The following is a 15,021-nucleotide window of genomic DNA, read 5'->3' as shown; positions in this document are numbered from 1 at the left end:
AAGCTCTATCCACTGAGCCAAACCAGCCAGGGCAAGGCTGGATTTTATTAAGACACAAGAGGGTTAAATTTGACAAAATTTAGAGGTAGCAGATTGTTTTAAAGGTGGAAGATTTAGGGTGGCTAGAAATGGAAGAAGATAATTTTTCACAGCAACCTTGAAAAATTAATTTCATGGGGTTGCTATACTATTAATCACAATCACCTGTGTGATCCCAATAATGAATAGCTTCATAGCTAAAGAGGAAAGATGAAAGGCTTGGAAGTCTTTTTCCTGTTAACCAATGAAGTGTTTCTCCATCGATCTTGTCAAAGGCAAGATCAACAAGCGGAGGCCAGTTGCATGAAAGTGAAAAGATCCCAGTGCCCCCCGGCTGGACACTTGGCACATTGTGTTGAGGCCTTGAAAATAAGAAACGAAACCAAATACCTCTCTCAGCAAATGTCCTTCCTGGAACCTTTTTATTTGCATTAACGCACTGAAGCTTCGAACGGAAGGCAGGCGAGTGGGGCAGGAAGGCGGGAACTGGAGTTGTGTTTGCCAGTGAAGACAGAGGGGAGCAGCTCCTCCAGGGAGAGCCCAGCCAGAGCCCCCACTCAAGGATTGGCACCAAGTATTGATTTTGTAATGAGAATAGACGTAAATAAGGGTTTTTCTACAAAACACACCCACAGCCCTTTGTTGACTGTTTATCCCCTAGAAGGCAGAGCGGTGGTGCACTGGGCCCTGGAGACACTCTAAGTCCTTCCTACTTGATCGGCATCTGCTCCTCAGGCCAGGCCCTTCGCTTTCTCAGGAATTGGAGGGGTGGGTGTTGCTCACCTATCAGTAATGCAGACTCTTGCATTGACGTTCTCTGTTGACACACTGGTCAACACTGTGTGTTTGAAGCTCTGGTGACTCGTATGTGGCCCACGACAGAGGCAAACCATCCTCAGATAGCACAGCTAAATCGAGGGCTTGTCAGCAGATGGGCCAGTCCACAAGGGTCATGTGAAGACATATGGCGCCTAACTCCAGCGACTACTAGCTAAACGTGGTGTGTGGCTTTATGCACAAATGTACAGGTGTTTTCTCATCCTCTAGAAAAGATGCATGAGCGATTGCAGGGCTGGTGCTCAGTCCCCCTATTGACAGTGGCCCACGGGATGCACAGCAGGTCCTGGAGGGGGATCCTGGAGATGCTGTAGGAATGTACTGCCTGGGACTTAGAGCTGTTTTGTCATGAGAGCTGCAGCTTAGGACAGGAGGGCTCCTCTTTCTGCTTCCCCCCGCCCCTGTGAGGAGGCACAGCAGTGGGCGGGGCACTGGACCAGCTCCCGGCCTCTGGGCCATGGATGCGTGAGAGTAGCCTTTAGTTTTCTGTCGGGTCCCCACCTGCAGTGGAGATGCTTTGGCTGCAGGAGACTTATGCTCCCCTCCACGGTGACCATGGCGATGGCTCTCAGCCTGGGCCTCCTGGCTACAGCCTCTCCTCCACCTCGGACTCGGGAGGGAGGATGGGGATGTTGTTGCTTGTCCCTCTGAGCAGTGGGTGTGATTCTTGGAGAAGCGCCGTCTGCAATCTGGCACCATCTCCACGTTCAGAACTTACAAAGGGAGAGACTCACGGTGGGGGCTGGGAATGGTCTCCTAATGGGCCTTAGGAGGAGAGGTGGGCCATGCGCTCATCACCCATGGCATCACCTTTCCCTCGGTCCTTTCTGTCTCCCTGGCCCTGATTCATACGCTCAGAGCATCCCGGTTTCATCACCGTATCCATAGGACACCTGCATTTGGGGAATGTTTCTAGATCAGCCGTGGGCAAACTCCGGCCCCCGGGCCAAATCCGGCCCGTTTGAAATGAATAAAACTAAAAAAAAAAAAAGGGCCTTAGGAGGAGAGGTGGGCCATGCGCTCATCACCCATGGCATCACCTTTCCCTCGGTCCTTTCTGTCTCCCTGGCCCTGATTCATACGCTCAGAGCATCCCGGTTTCATCACCGTATCCATAGGACACCTGCATTTGGGGAATGTTTCTAAGATAGAGAGGAAGAGATAGAAGAAAGGAAATTGTACAGTCTCTTGACATTGAGATGAGCTGAGATTAAATAAGTGTTTTATTCTTCCCTTGATTATGTTGTGTGTACACCTTTTGAGCAAAAACACAATTTAAAAAGGTACAGCTCTCCTCGGATTACACTAATAAATCATCCGGCTTGCTATGAAGATGTGATATATTATGTTCTAGAGGAAGAAAGTCTATGATGAATTGGGGTCATCAATCTTACATATCCCTGTCCTAATCTTGATGTTAAATTGGATCTATGTAAGTGCTGGGAATTTTTAATTTTTCTGAAATGTGTTTAGTCCAGCTTGTAGAGTAAGGGGGTTGCATTCTTTAAAGCTGGAGCAACTGTAGGTGCCAAGATGTTGCAGCTACACCTTTTTATGCTACACCGATCTTGCTGACATGCAGAAACTCAAGGAATTTAAAGCAGTTATGAAGAGCCCAGCTGGAGTGGTTGAGTGTTGACCCATGAACCAGGAGGTCATGGTTTGATTCCCAATCAGGGCACATGCCTGGCTTGTGGTCTGGATCCCCAGTAGGGGATGTGCAGGAGGCAGCCAATCAATGATTCTCTCTCATCATTGATGTTTCTATCTCCCTCTCCCTTCCTCTCTGAAATCAACAAAAATATATTAAAAAAATCAAGTGTTGATGAACACCATTAACTCTGATGTAAGAAGAGCAAAATAAAGAAAACTTAGGTCAGTGGGATTCGAACACACACACATTCATAGGTGCTCACACATTCATAGGTGCTCACACATTCACAAGCACAGATCTTCAAGAATACTCACAAAGCAACTAAAAGCATCATTTCCCTCCAGGGTTACCCATTTTGGCAGTATTAATACTCTCTCCTTCTCCCTTCCTATCTCTCTAAAATCAATAGAAACATATTTAAATAAATAAATTGGACTATATATAATTTTGTGCCATACTTTAAAAATAGTAAATGTCATGACCAGGCATTTCTTTAACATCTTATTATTGGTTAATTTGATTGAAGAAATAAACAAGATGAAATAAAGTGAGATGATGGTTCAACTCATACAAAGCATCCACTGGCTAGTCACGTTTTGTGGGAAGCAACCCTGGAGGCCTCCTGAGACTGACTGACTCCACAGCCCTGGCCCCGGCCCCCCACACAGCCATGTCCTCAGCCCCTGCCCCAGCCCCGCCCACAGCCCCTGCCCCAGCCCCTGCTCCAAGAAAGAAAACAAAAGGGGCGCAGGTTGGCGTTTCCCATTTCTGTCCTGCCTCCATGTCACAGGAGCCCTTGCCTCTTGTCCAGTGAGTAAGTGGTCAGTCTCTGTGATTGATGGGTTCCATTATGACCCCGAGATGTTGGGAGAAACAAATCATAGAGGCCACTCGATAATTCCAACGTTAGTGAGAATTTTATCTCTAGCCAGGGGGTGTCTGCAGAATGATTCATGGGCGGCCTGAACGAGGGGGGCCGACTCCAATTGCAGGAGGACAGAGAGAGGGCTTATGAGGCGCAGCCCACCTGTCCTCCAGGTCGTTGTTCACAGCGTTTGCTTGAGAGCCGTGGGCTCTGCTGTGTCACTCACCCGCCTTCCACGGGCAGAATCCCTTCGTGTAGGAAACTAGCTACCAGCTAGATTCTGGCAAGGCAGGCAGATGCACAAATCCACTGCAGCAGAGAATATATTAATGCAAACTGCTCTTAAAAACAAAGAAAAAATATTTATTTCTGCAAATATAGGATCAGGTGCCCAATGCTAATAGGCCATATGGAGCAAGGCAGCGTGTGGTGGTTTCTGGAACGCATGTGGTCCCACCACCTCTTTTCATTTGGTCTGCGTGGCACCTCCTGTTCTAAGCTTACGCTGGGAACAGAAATGTCCCATTAAGTTCCGCAGGGGCCATTGTCCGCTGGGGCAGAGGAGCCGAGCAGATGCGGAGTCAGCCGTCAGACCCAGCGCTGGCTGCTCTGCTGAGTTGCACAGTCCGATTCTGCGGCTCCAACTGGGTTGGCAAGGTTGCATCAGGTGTACGTGGGCGACAGGCAAGGTTGCATCAGGTGTACGTGGGCGACAGGGAAGCGTCTGAGTCAGTGCTGTGGTGACTGCAGGCCTCACCTCACAAGGCCACCTCTGTGGGTCACGTGCCCAACAGGACCGATGGCCGCCCGGAGACAAGTGCCACCCTGCCCCTTCCCGAGCCAACAGCAAGCGCGGAGTTTGCTATTTTGAGGTTGTCCCAGCGACCCAACAGCAGGACTGCCTCTCAGTGCCCACACGTGGGTGTGAGGAAGGCCTGGCTGTTTTCTAATCTCGGCTCCGCGTTCACTTCAAGCCCCGTCACTAGGACCAGGCAGCATGTTCTCCATTTGGAGGCTCCTCTAAGCCCCCCCCGAAGTCCGTGGTTCACGCAGACATCACTGTCCCAGTCAGCGTTGGGACACCCTGGGTCACACCATGTGACTCTCTCCCTGCCTTTTGAGCTATGGGGTTATGCTGCTGCCTCGGTGCCCCACTGGGGGTCCCAGAGCCGTGGTCGGCAAACTGAGGCTCGCGAGCCACATGCGGCTCTTTGGCCCCTTGAGTGTGGCTCTTCCTAAGCCTTAGGAGTACCCTAATTAAGTTAATAACAATGTACCTACCTATATAGTTTAAGTTTAAAAAATTTGGCTCTCAAAAGAAATTTCAATCGTTGTACTGTTGATATTTGGCTCTGTTGACTAATGAGTTTGCCGACCACTGTCCCAGAGCTTCCACCAGGCCCACAGCTCCGCCCGCCTGGTGTGGTCCTGCCCAGGCCAGCCATCCTCCTGCTCATCTGGGTCCTCAAGGCCTTGGTGCCGCCTCCCGCTGGCAGGAGACGTCTCCTGTGACCGCAAGGCCATTTCACCCCTCCCTGTAGGAGCCCGTGGCACCCCTCTGGCACTGGACACACGAGGACCAGCTTGTTAGCTTTTCCCGAGTGTTTGCAAGACCTTTCAGGTGTGTTTCCACCACCTTCACCTTCAGACCGCGTTAGTCGGTCTTCCTCGGAGGAACTCGTGCTGCATCTTGCAGCTGAGAGTGCACGCGCTCACGGAGAAAGCAGAGAGGAGGCCCGGGGACCGGAGAAGAGGCAGGTCCAGGCTGTAAGCTGTCAGGACTGAACACCAGCAAACTCGCTGTGTGCGCATTATCTTAGCGATTTTATCTCCCAGCGCCGGGGACTGACGGGCGGCTGCGCCTGCTCCATGCTGACGCTCTCCTGGGTACAGTGAAGAAATAAAAAGGACTTTAACAGTAAATACAAATTCCCACCCAAACAAGCTTTCTTCTCAAGATGTTGCCTGGGAACTAGCAGACGTGACTGACAGGTAAGCCCGCACATCATCTCTCAGCAACAACAGCAAGTCCAGGCCGGTTCAGTTCAGTTAGGTTTGTCTCATTTCCACAAGTGGCTGCTGCATCCACTCAGGTGATAGAAGGGAAAACAAGACGTGGTCCTAGGGTTACAGGTGATGACACTGCGTGGCATTTCTTAGCAGGTGGGCATGTTTATAGAGAGATGTGGGCACAGATGTGCAAGTCGCCACTGGTTTCCTCATTTTCCAAGGAGGTGCTCACTCCCAGGAGCAAGGAGGGCGCTCAGGTGTGGCGGGCTCCGGTGGCCTGGACTCAGGTGAGACACCGCCGCTCAAGCCGGGAGGCGCATCAAAAGCCAGGCTGCGGCTCTTTGGGCAGGTCATGCACAGAGGGCATGCGTGCATTAGTCTGAACAGAGACACTTTCGGAAGCAAGGGGGCATCATTAATAATTAATAATCAATAACTAATAACTAATAATGAAGCCGTGTAGCAGGAGGCATGAGTCTGGCAGTGTGGCTACCCTGGTCTCACAGAACGGACTGTCAACGTGAATGAGAGGGACTTAAGGACGAACTAAAACATCAGCAGACACCTGAGACCCTGAAACCCCTTCTGAATAAAATATCAAACCACAGCGCCCAGCGGTAGTTCTCTCCCCTCGCAGTCAGTGGGACAGTCTCGCCAGAACATTCCACAGACTCCAGCCACCCCCTCAGCCCGGACCGGGCGTCTCTGCTCCCATCTGGAGGGATGAACATGTTTACTCCCTTTGGGAAATACAGGGCGGTACACTTTGGTGCTGTCTTTTCAGGGGACATTGAATTTGTGAGCAACGTGGAAGACTGAATGTATATCTAAGTAACTTCCCTATAGGCTATTTTAATACTATTGCATGTTATTATTTTTATAAAGCAGTACATACAGACTTATTGTAGATAACGTAACAGATATAAAAAGGATATACTAGTACAAGAGAAAATCCAATCACCTGGAAACCCATTACTAGACAGAAAACATGTTTTGTGTATTTTTACTTGTGTATTTCAGATGGTTGAGATTATTATGGATAAACAATTTTCTTTCCCTTCAATGGTTCTGCCATATTCAATAATGATGACAGGTTATGGTTATGGATGCTACTATATGTCATATAACTTTACCCATGTGACAATCTGATGAGGTAGGTGATTCTATTAACCCATTTGCAGGTGAAGAAACTGAGAAACGAAGGGTTAGGGAACTTCCTCAAGTTTTCACAGAATTAAGTGCAGATCTCAGGGCTGGAATCTGGGTGCTCCCAGGACCCAGGCGCTAACCAATAGGCGGTGTCAGCCAGGATTTGGTTATGAAAACTGAAGCTGCTCTGAGTTCTTTTCAGTACGAAGGGGTTTAACAAGGGCCATGTGGCTTATGCAGCCTGCACACACCCCCCTCACCACCCCCGCCCCCGGGCGAAGGCAGCGATGGGCAGGAAGGTCCCAGAGCTAGAAGCACAAATAGTGCGGGGGTGGCCCTGGGCTGAGCTCCGCTGCCCGCAGCACCCAGAGCTGCTGGCAAAACCCAGGGCAGCCACTGCGATGCCCGTCCACACGCCCGGAGCTTCTGCCACCCTTCGCTTCTCAGACCTCGCAGAGGGCCAGCCCCTGGGGATGTCCGAGCAGACACCTGCTGTCAACAGAATCCGCGGGAGAAGGTCCCCAGCTTCCAGCGTCTTCCAGGACAGGGAAGGTGCTGAGCTGCACACATCGTGAAGCGCACGGGTTATGAGACAAACACACTTTATCAATTTCCCCCACCGCTGTGCATTTCAGTTAATCTCCCGACCTGTGGCCACAGAGGGGACAGTGGCAACTCAGACTTGGTGGCTCCTGTCCCACCTGTGTGCCTCTTAACCACGCCCCGTTCAGCTCCGGGAGCTCAGAGGAGCTGAGCTCACAAAGTCCTCCCAGCTCCTGCCCCCTGCTGTGCTGACAAGCCACACTGCCACGAGGGGGCAGCACGTCCCTGCCACCACTGCAGGGGCGGCCACCAGGGCCTCCAGGGCCGCTCTCCACCTGGGGCTTCTGATCCTGGCAGGCGAGACCCGCAGGGTGACAGGGTGCGCCTCCAGGCCCTCTGTGCTGAGCCCAACCGAGGCTCTCCCAGCGCGCAGGGCTCTGAGAACTGGGCAGAGCCGCCTGGCCTGTCTCATCCCTGGAGACAGCTCACTCCTCCAACCTCCATGGGGGACCCTCGCTCCCTGGGGACTGAGCCATGGGCTGGGGTTGGAGCAGACACCCCGATGCCTGTGCACCATCCCCCATCTCTGTCCCTCAGTGTCCCAGCCTGACGTCCCTGGCAGAAGCTCTTTCCTCAGTGAAAATCAGCTCATGCAAACAACACCAGTTACTGCGGACCCTTCGTGGTATGTGTCCCCGGTGCAGCCTTAGTTCACACACGGTCGCCACACCCAGCGCGACGGTGGGAATGCTGCACAGCGCTCTCTGTCCACACTCTTTCCTTAGAGCACATTCCGAAAAATACAGAATGATTGTGTAAAAGAGAACGAACACTTGTGGTATACATTGGCACGTTGCTTCTAAGGAACTCCAATTTATGCTTCAACCAGCCAGTGACGCTGCCTGCACTTGAGTCCCGGCTCAGCGCACTTTCTGCTGGATGGTAATTGTGTCTGTCTGTCTGTCTATGTTGTCTGTATGTCTGTATCCATCCACCCACCCATCCATTTACCCGTTCATCCATCTGTCCTTCCCTCAGGCTGCTTTGCTCATTGTATTAAAGCGAATCATGGCCCTTTCTGCTGGATGGTAATTGTGTCTGTCTGTCTGTCTGCCTGGCTATGTTGTCTGTATGTCTGTATCCATCCACCCATCCACCCACCCATCCATCTACCCTTTCATCCATCTGCCCTTCCCTCAGGCTGCTTTGCTCATCGTATTAAAGCGAATCATGGCGCAGTTCTCTCTGCATCTATGTCCTTGAGATTCCAAAACACCAAACCTTTCAAAACGCCAGGAAAGTAACACCCCGCATATTAGTGGAGCCGGCGGTAACTGTGGCAGCTGTGACTGTTGAGTGAATGCAGGGTGTTCTCCCTCAGGTGGTAGGTGTGCGTTGCCAAGGAGTATTAAACCAAAATACGGTGGTTTAAAGTAGAGAGATTTTTTTCCCTTTCTCATCGCAACCAAACCGGGCATGGAGCAGGCCAGGCAGGGGTGGCATCCACTGACCCAGTCTTTCCGTCTCCGAAACCAAAATACGGTGGTTTAAAGTAGAGAGATTTTTTCTCTTTCTCATCGCAACCAAACTGGGCGTGGAGCAGGCCAGGCAGGTGTGGCACCCACTGACCCAGTCTTTCCGTCTCCACTCCCCAGTGTGCATCCACATTCCGTGCAGCGGGGAGGAGAGAGGGGGCGGAAGTCATGTCCTCTCCAGACGACACTTTGCAGAAGTTGCCCACGTCACCTCCTGTCGCTCGTTGCCCAGAAGGTGGTCATGTAGCCCAACTCAGCTGCAAGGGGCGGGCAATGCAGTCTTCTTCCCACGTGATCACTTTCCAGCTAAAAACCAGGTGTTAATTAAAGACCAGATACTTAGCAACAAACAGAAGTTCCTGTCACAGTCACGTAAGACGTGATGTCTGTTCTTAAATGACTTGCAATTTACTCATTTCCTGGAATGCCCGCGTTCCTCCCTTACATAGAAACCATAATACTTTCGGTAAAAGCCTATTGTTTTCCCTTCTCTTAATTACAGTCTGTTTTTCTCTTTGACAGAGATTAGAATTTTCAGAGATACTCCAGATTCATTTTGGACTTCAGACTTCGGACGGCTGTCACTTCTCATGCTTTGCTTCCTTCCTCAGCCCAGCCTGTCTGGCTGGCTATTAGCTGCTCTGAGAATAAACAGTCACGTGCAGCAGGCGAGTGATGAGCCTGGAAATTTGCTTCATATCCTTCCCTTGACAAAAGAGAAATGAAAGGGTATTAAAACATCAGGAAGCAAAGAAAGAAACTAAGAGGGAGGAAAGAAATTCAGCAGGTCTCTCAGTGAAGAGAGCCTCCATCACCCAAATTAAAAAACCTCATTGGATGCAAGGCTGGTGTGATATTCACAAACCAATAAATGTGATCCATCGCATAAACAGATCGGGAGACAAAAATCACATGATCATATCAATTGATGCAGAAAAAGCATTCGACAAAATCCACACCCTTTAAAAAATAGGTCTTTATGGGATTTCAGAGAGAGAAAGGAGAGAGGAAGAGAGAGATAGAAACATCAAGGATGAGAGAGAATCATTCACTGACTGCTTCCTGCATGCCCCCTACTGGGGATTGAGCCTGAAACCTGGGCATGTGCTCTGACTGGGAATTGAACCATGACCTCCTGGTTCATGGGTCGACACTCAGTCACTGAGTCACACCGGCTGGACCCAACTCCCCTTTTTGATAAAAACTCTCAGCAAAGTGGGAATAGAGGAAGCATACCTCAACATGATAAAGGCCATATATGACAAATCTAGGGTCAACATCATACTCAATGGGCAAAAACTAAAACCATTTCCCCTAAGAACAGGAACAAGACAGGGATGTCTGCTTTTACCACTCTTATTCAATATAGCACTGGAAGTCCTAGCCACAGCGATTAGACAAGGAGAAAAAATAAAAGGCATCCAAATTAGAAAGGAGGAAATAAAACTGTCATTATTCACAGATGACATGATATTGTACATAGAAAACCCTAAAGACTCCACCAAAAAACTACTAGGTTTAATAAATGAATTTGACAACAGGATACACAATTAACACCCAGAAATTTATAGAATTTCATATACCAATAATGAACTCTCAGAAAGAGAAACTAAACAAATAATCCCATTTACCATTGCAATAAAAAAATGAAAATACCTAGGACTAAACTTAATCAAGGAGGTAAAAAAAAAACCTGTACTCAAAAAACTACAGGGTGTTGAAAAAAGAGATAGAGAAGATATAAACAAGTGGAAGAATATACTGCATTCATGGATTGGTAGAATCAACATCATTAAAATGTCCTTACTACCCAAAGCAATCTATAAATTCAATGCAATCCTTATTAAAATACCAATGGCATATTTCACAGACCTAGAACAAACTCTCCAAAAATTAATATGGAATAGAAAAAGACCCCGAATAGCCACAGCAATCTTGAGCAATAAGAACAAAATTGGAGGGGTCACAATGCCGAATATCAAGTTACACTACAAAACCACGGTAATAAAAACAGCCTGATACTGGCACAAGAATAGGCACATAGATCAACGGAACAGAACAGAGAGCCCAGAAATCGACCCAAGCCATTATACTCAATTAATATTTGACAAAGGAGGCAAAGCCTGCAATGGAGTCGATAAGTCTCTTCAATAAATGGTTTTGGGAAAATTGGACAGATACATGCAAAACACTAAGACTAGAACACCAACTTACACCATACTCAAGAATAAATGTAAGTCATGAATTCATAAAAATCTTAGAAGAAACATAGGCAGCACAATCTCAGACATCTCACAAAGCAATATGTTTACGGATACATTTCCTATGACAAAGGAAACTAAGGAGAAAATAAACAAATGGGACTACATCACAATAAAAAGCTTCTCACAGCAAAAGAAACCATCAACAAAATGAAAAGGGAGCCCACTGTATGGGAGAATATGTTTGGCAATGATACATCTGATAAAGGGTTAATATCCAAAATATATAAGGAACTCACACAACTTAACCAAAGGAAGACAAACTATCCAATAAAAAAAACAGGCAAAGGGCCTAAATAGACACTTCTCCAAAGTGGACATACAGATGGTCAAGAGACATATGAAAAAATGCTCCAAGCCACTATCATCAGAGAGATGCAAATTAAAACTACAATGAGCTATCACCTCACACCTGTCAGAATGGCTACCATCAATAAATCAACAAGTGCTGGCGAGAATGTGGAGAAAAGGGAACCCTCACCCTCGTACACGGCTGGTGGGAATGCAGGCTGGTGCAGCCACTATTGAAACAGTATGGAGTTTCCTCAGAAAATTAAAAATGGAACTGCTGTTTGACCCAGTGATCCCACAGCCGGGAATATATCCTGAGAAACCCAAAACACCAATCAGAGAGAATGTATGCACACCTATGTTCATAGCAGCACAATTTACAATAGCTGAGATCTGGAAACAGCCCAAGTGCCCATCAGTAGATGAGTGGATAAAAAGCTGTGGTACATTTACACCATGGAACACTATGCGTCAGTAAAAGAGAAGGATCTCTTACCCTTTGAGACAGCATGAAGGGACCTGGATAGTATCATGCTAAGTGAAATAAGCCAGTCAGAGAAAGACAAGTATCACATGATCTCACTCCTATGTGGAATCTAATGAACAAAATAAACTGTGAATAAAATAGATCCAGAGACATAGAAGCATGGAACAGACTGTCAAATCTCAGAGAGAAGGTGGGGTGGGGGGTGGGGAGAGATTAACTGGGGAACTATATGCATACATGCATAGCCCATGGACACAGACAACAGTGTGGTGAAGGCCTGGCAGGGGTTGGTGTGGGGTGGACTGCTGGGGTCCAACCCCAGCAGGTCCAGGGGTCCCCAAAGGTGTGGACGGAGTCGGCGAAGAAGGAATGACACGGAGACAGCCTTCAGTTGATCAGCAGCCTAGTCAGGACCTCTAGCCAGGATCTCCTGCCAAAGTTCTGGTCGGGATCTCCAGCTAAGTTCTATTGCCAGGTTCTCTCGCTAGGTTCTCCAGCCAGGTTCGGTCGCCAGGTTCTCTAGCCAGGTTCTCCAGCCAGGTTCTATCCATGTTCTCCTGCCATGTTCTGTCTAGGTTCTCCAGCCAAGTTCTGTAGCCAGGTTCTGTCCAGGATCTTTTGCCATGTTCTCTTGCTAGGTTCTGTCTCTAGGTTCTTTCCCTAGGTTCTGTCTCTAGGTTCTCTAGCCAAGTTCTCTTGCTAGGTTCTGTTTCCAGGTTCTGTGTCTAGGTTCTGTCTCCTGTTGTCTTGTTACATCTGTATTTATACCAGTTGATTTTAATCCTGTCAATTTCTATTCCAAAGGTTAGGGTGTTGTTTCTTATCTCCATTCCAGGGAGTAAAGATTATGTAGCTTAAGCGTGATTGTTCTTAGTTAAAGTGATTAACTACCCGCCTGGCACTTAGTTGAGGGGTTTTATTCCCTCCCTAACTTCAGGGAAAAATTCCTACCTGGGGAAACAACCTTTCTCGGAGAGGTGACCTTGGTTAAAACACATAGCACCAAGAAGGGGAGCAAACATATTAAAACAGTATGCCATATACGCTAGGTCCCTTGAAACATATGCTGTGCAGATGTTTCTTCTCTGCAGCGACTGTGTCAAGCAGCAAGGATGGACCGGCTCCCGGCAGTGGACGGGGTCAATGGGGAAAAAAAGGGAACATCTATCATATTTACAACAATAAAGATGCATTAACAAACAAACCAAAAACCTCATTTGGACAGGCCACAGAGCTCTCAAGGAAAGATACACATCGGTAGACCCAGGGCAACTTACAGAGTTCATTGTGGTACTGTATATCTTGTACAACTCATCAAATGCACATGGCCAGAAATTATGATACTATAATTTCATAAATTCCTGGCCAGATAAGTAAGGCCTGTAATACAGGTTTGTGGATCCATGTCCTTAAGCAAAGAATAAGCACTGGCTTGAGCAATGGATCCTGGAAGTCTGAGTCTCTGCTTATCATCCGTAACCACTTGGCAAATAGTCTTCCCGCTCCCCGATTGGTTGGCCCAAACTGCTCTATTTAAGTTGTGTTCACCTTTATATCTCATCTCAGCTTTCTCACCCCTCTCCTGACCTCACAGACATGCAGCGTGTACTCTACTGAGAATTGATGATGGACTTGAACTTCAGAGCGCTGACGGAATAGGTGGCAGAGAGAGCGCTGGTACCCAGCCCTCAGACTTCCTGCTCCAGCTCCCAATGCTGACCATTTAGGGATTCAAACTTGGAAATTCTTCTGAGGTCAGTTGATCTTGAAGGGCCCCCAACCTGAGTTGTTGCCACAGCCTTTAAGCCTCTGGTCATGACTGGTCTCTACCCACCCCTCTCGTTGGGTGTCTCACCATCTGACTACGAGATTCTAAAGGTGTAAATTCAGTCACAGCACACCTGGATAGAGATTTAACCTATACCTCCTCCATCCAAGAATGTATAGATGCACAAGAAAACACATAAAAAACGAAGTGGACTGGATCTGATGAGTCCCAAAGCTGGGGCAAATGTGGGCTTGCCTGGCCATGGGGACTGAAGACATTTTGGGTGTAGTCTGTTAGATCTCTGGAAGCCCATGTCACCTCATTCAACCCTCACAATGGAGGACAGAGCAGGAACTGTCTTCTCCATTTCAGAGTTGAGGGAAGGTTAAGGGCTTGCCCAAGGTCGTACAGTCGGAGGGAACTGTAAATGGAGCTGAAAATAGAGGTGGAACCAGAGCTCAGGGCCCTGACGATAGGCCAGTGCTCTTTCCGCTCTGCTGCCCGCCCCCGAGAGACCACGTCCAAGGCCCAGGAAATGCCGCGCAGCAGGCGGCAGTGACTATTCCAGGTCCCAGTCGGTGGATGTGTGGATGCCACTGCCATCCCGGATATGGAATCTTTTTATTTAGACTCATGCCATTCCAACTGGCATCCAAGAGGCATAGCTGAAGATTAAATGTTCAGAACGGGATTAGCCCCTTTGATTTCTTGACACCTGCCCACAGGATTCTGTCCCGCCTCCATCCCCAGGACCAAGGCCCACTTGCCAAGTTTCTAAAATGTTCTTCCCGAGATGCCCTCTTCCTTGCCACTCGCCAGGAGCGAATGCCCTCCTACACGTTGGGAAGGAAAAAATTCCTTTCCGTCCACAGCTCAAGTGGCCAAGAAAAAATTGCTTTGCCCTTCCCTTCCCCCTGCCCTGGGTGACCAAACTGTACAGTCTGCCCGAGGCTTTGCCAGCGGAACGTCCCGTGTCCTCCCTTTAACCCAGAACAAGAGGACGTTGGTGACAGGCCCTGGCCCGACGCTGTTTCAGCTTGAACCCTGCTCCTCCATCCCTCTGTTTCGGACTCAGTTTTGCCAGGCTGACTGGCTGCCACAGGCGGCATCTGATTAGAAAGTAGCAGCCCCATGAGGTAGCCCGAGGAGAGGGGAGGGGGCTTGGTGGCTCAGGAGCGGTGGTTTCCAAAGGGGTCCCCTGTTCCTCCTTGGGGAGTGAATCCGACCCCGCTGTCTAGTCTAACCAGGCAGATGGTGGGTGAGCTGGGCTGGGCTCCCTGTGGGACTGGGGGCTGGGAATGGAAGAGCAGGGCAGAGGCCTTGGGAGCTGAGGGGGGACCGGGAGGTGGCGCTCACTCCCCCAGCAGGAAATCCGCACTGTCCCCTTGCCCGGGGCAATTCCTCCCGCCTCTGGGAGTAACAGAGAACATTCAGCACAAACCGGTTCGTCCTGGCAAAAAGGTCTGTGACTTTGGCCAATTTCCTGGGGCCCTGGGCTGAGGGGTACAGGTGCTGGGAAGCCACTCTCCCAGGAGGAGTGCTGTTTCCTGAGGGAGGGGAGCTCTTCCCCCGCCCCCCCCCC

Source organism: Myotis brandtii, unplaced genomic scaffold (genome assembly GCF_000412655.1).
Source record: "Myotis brandtii unplaced genomic scaffold, ASM41265v1 scaffold1460, whole genome shotgun sequence".
In the NCBI taxonomy this organism is placed as follows: domain Eukaryota; kingdom Metazoa; phylum Chordata; class Mammalia; order Chiroptera; family Vespertilionidae; genus Myotis; species Myotis brandtii.
Note: the sequence above shows the minus strand (reverse complement) of the source record.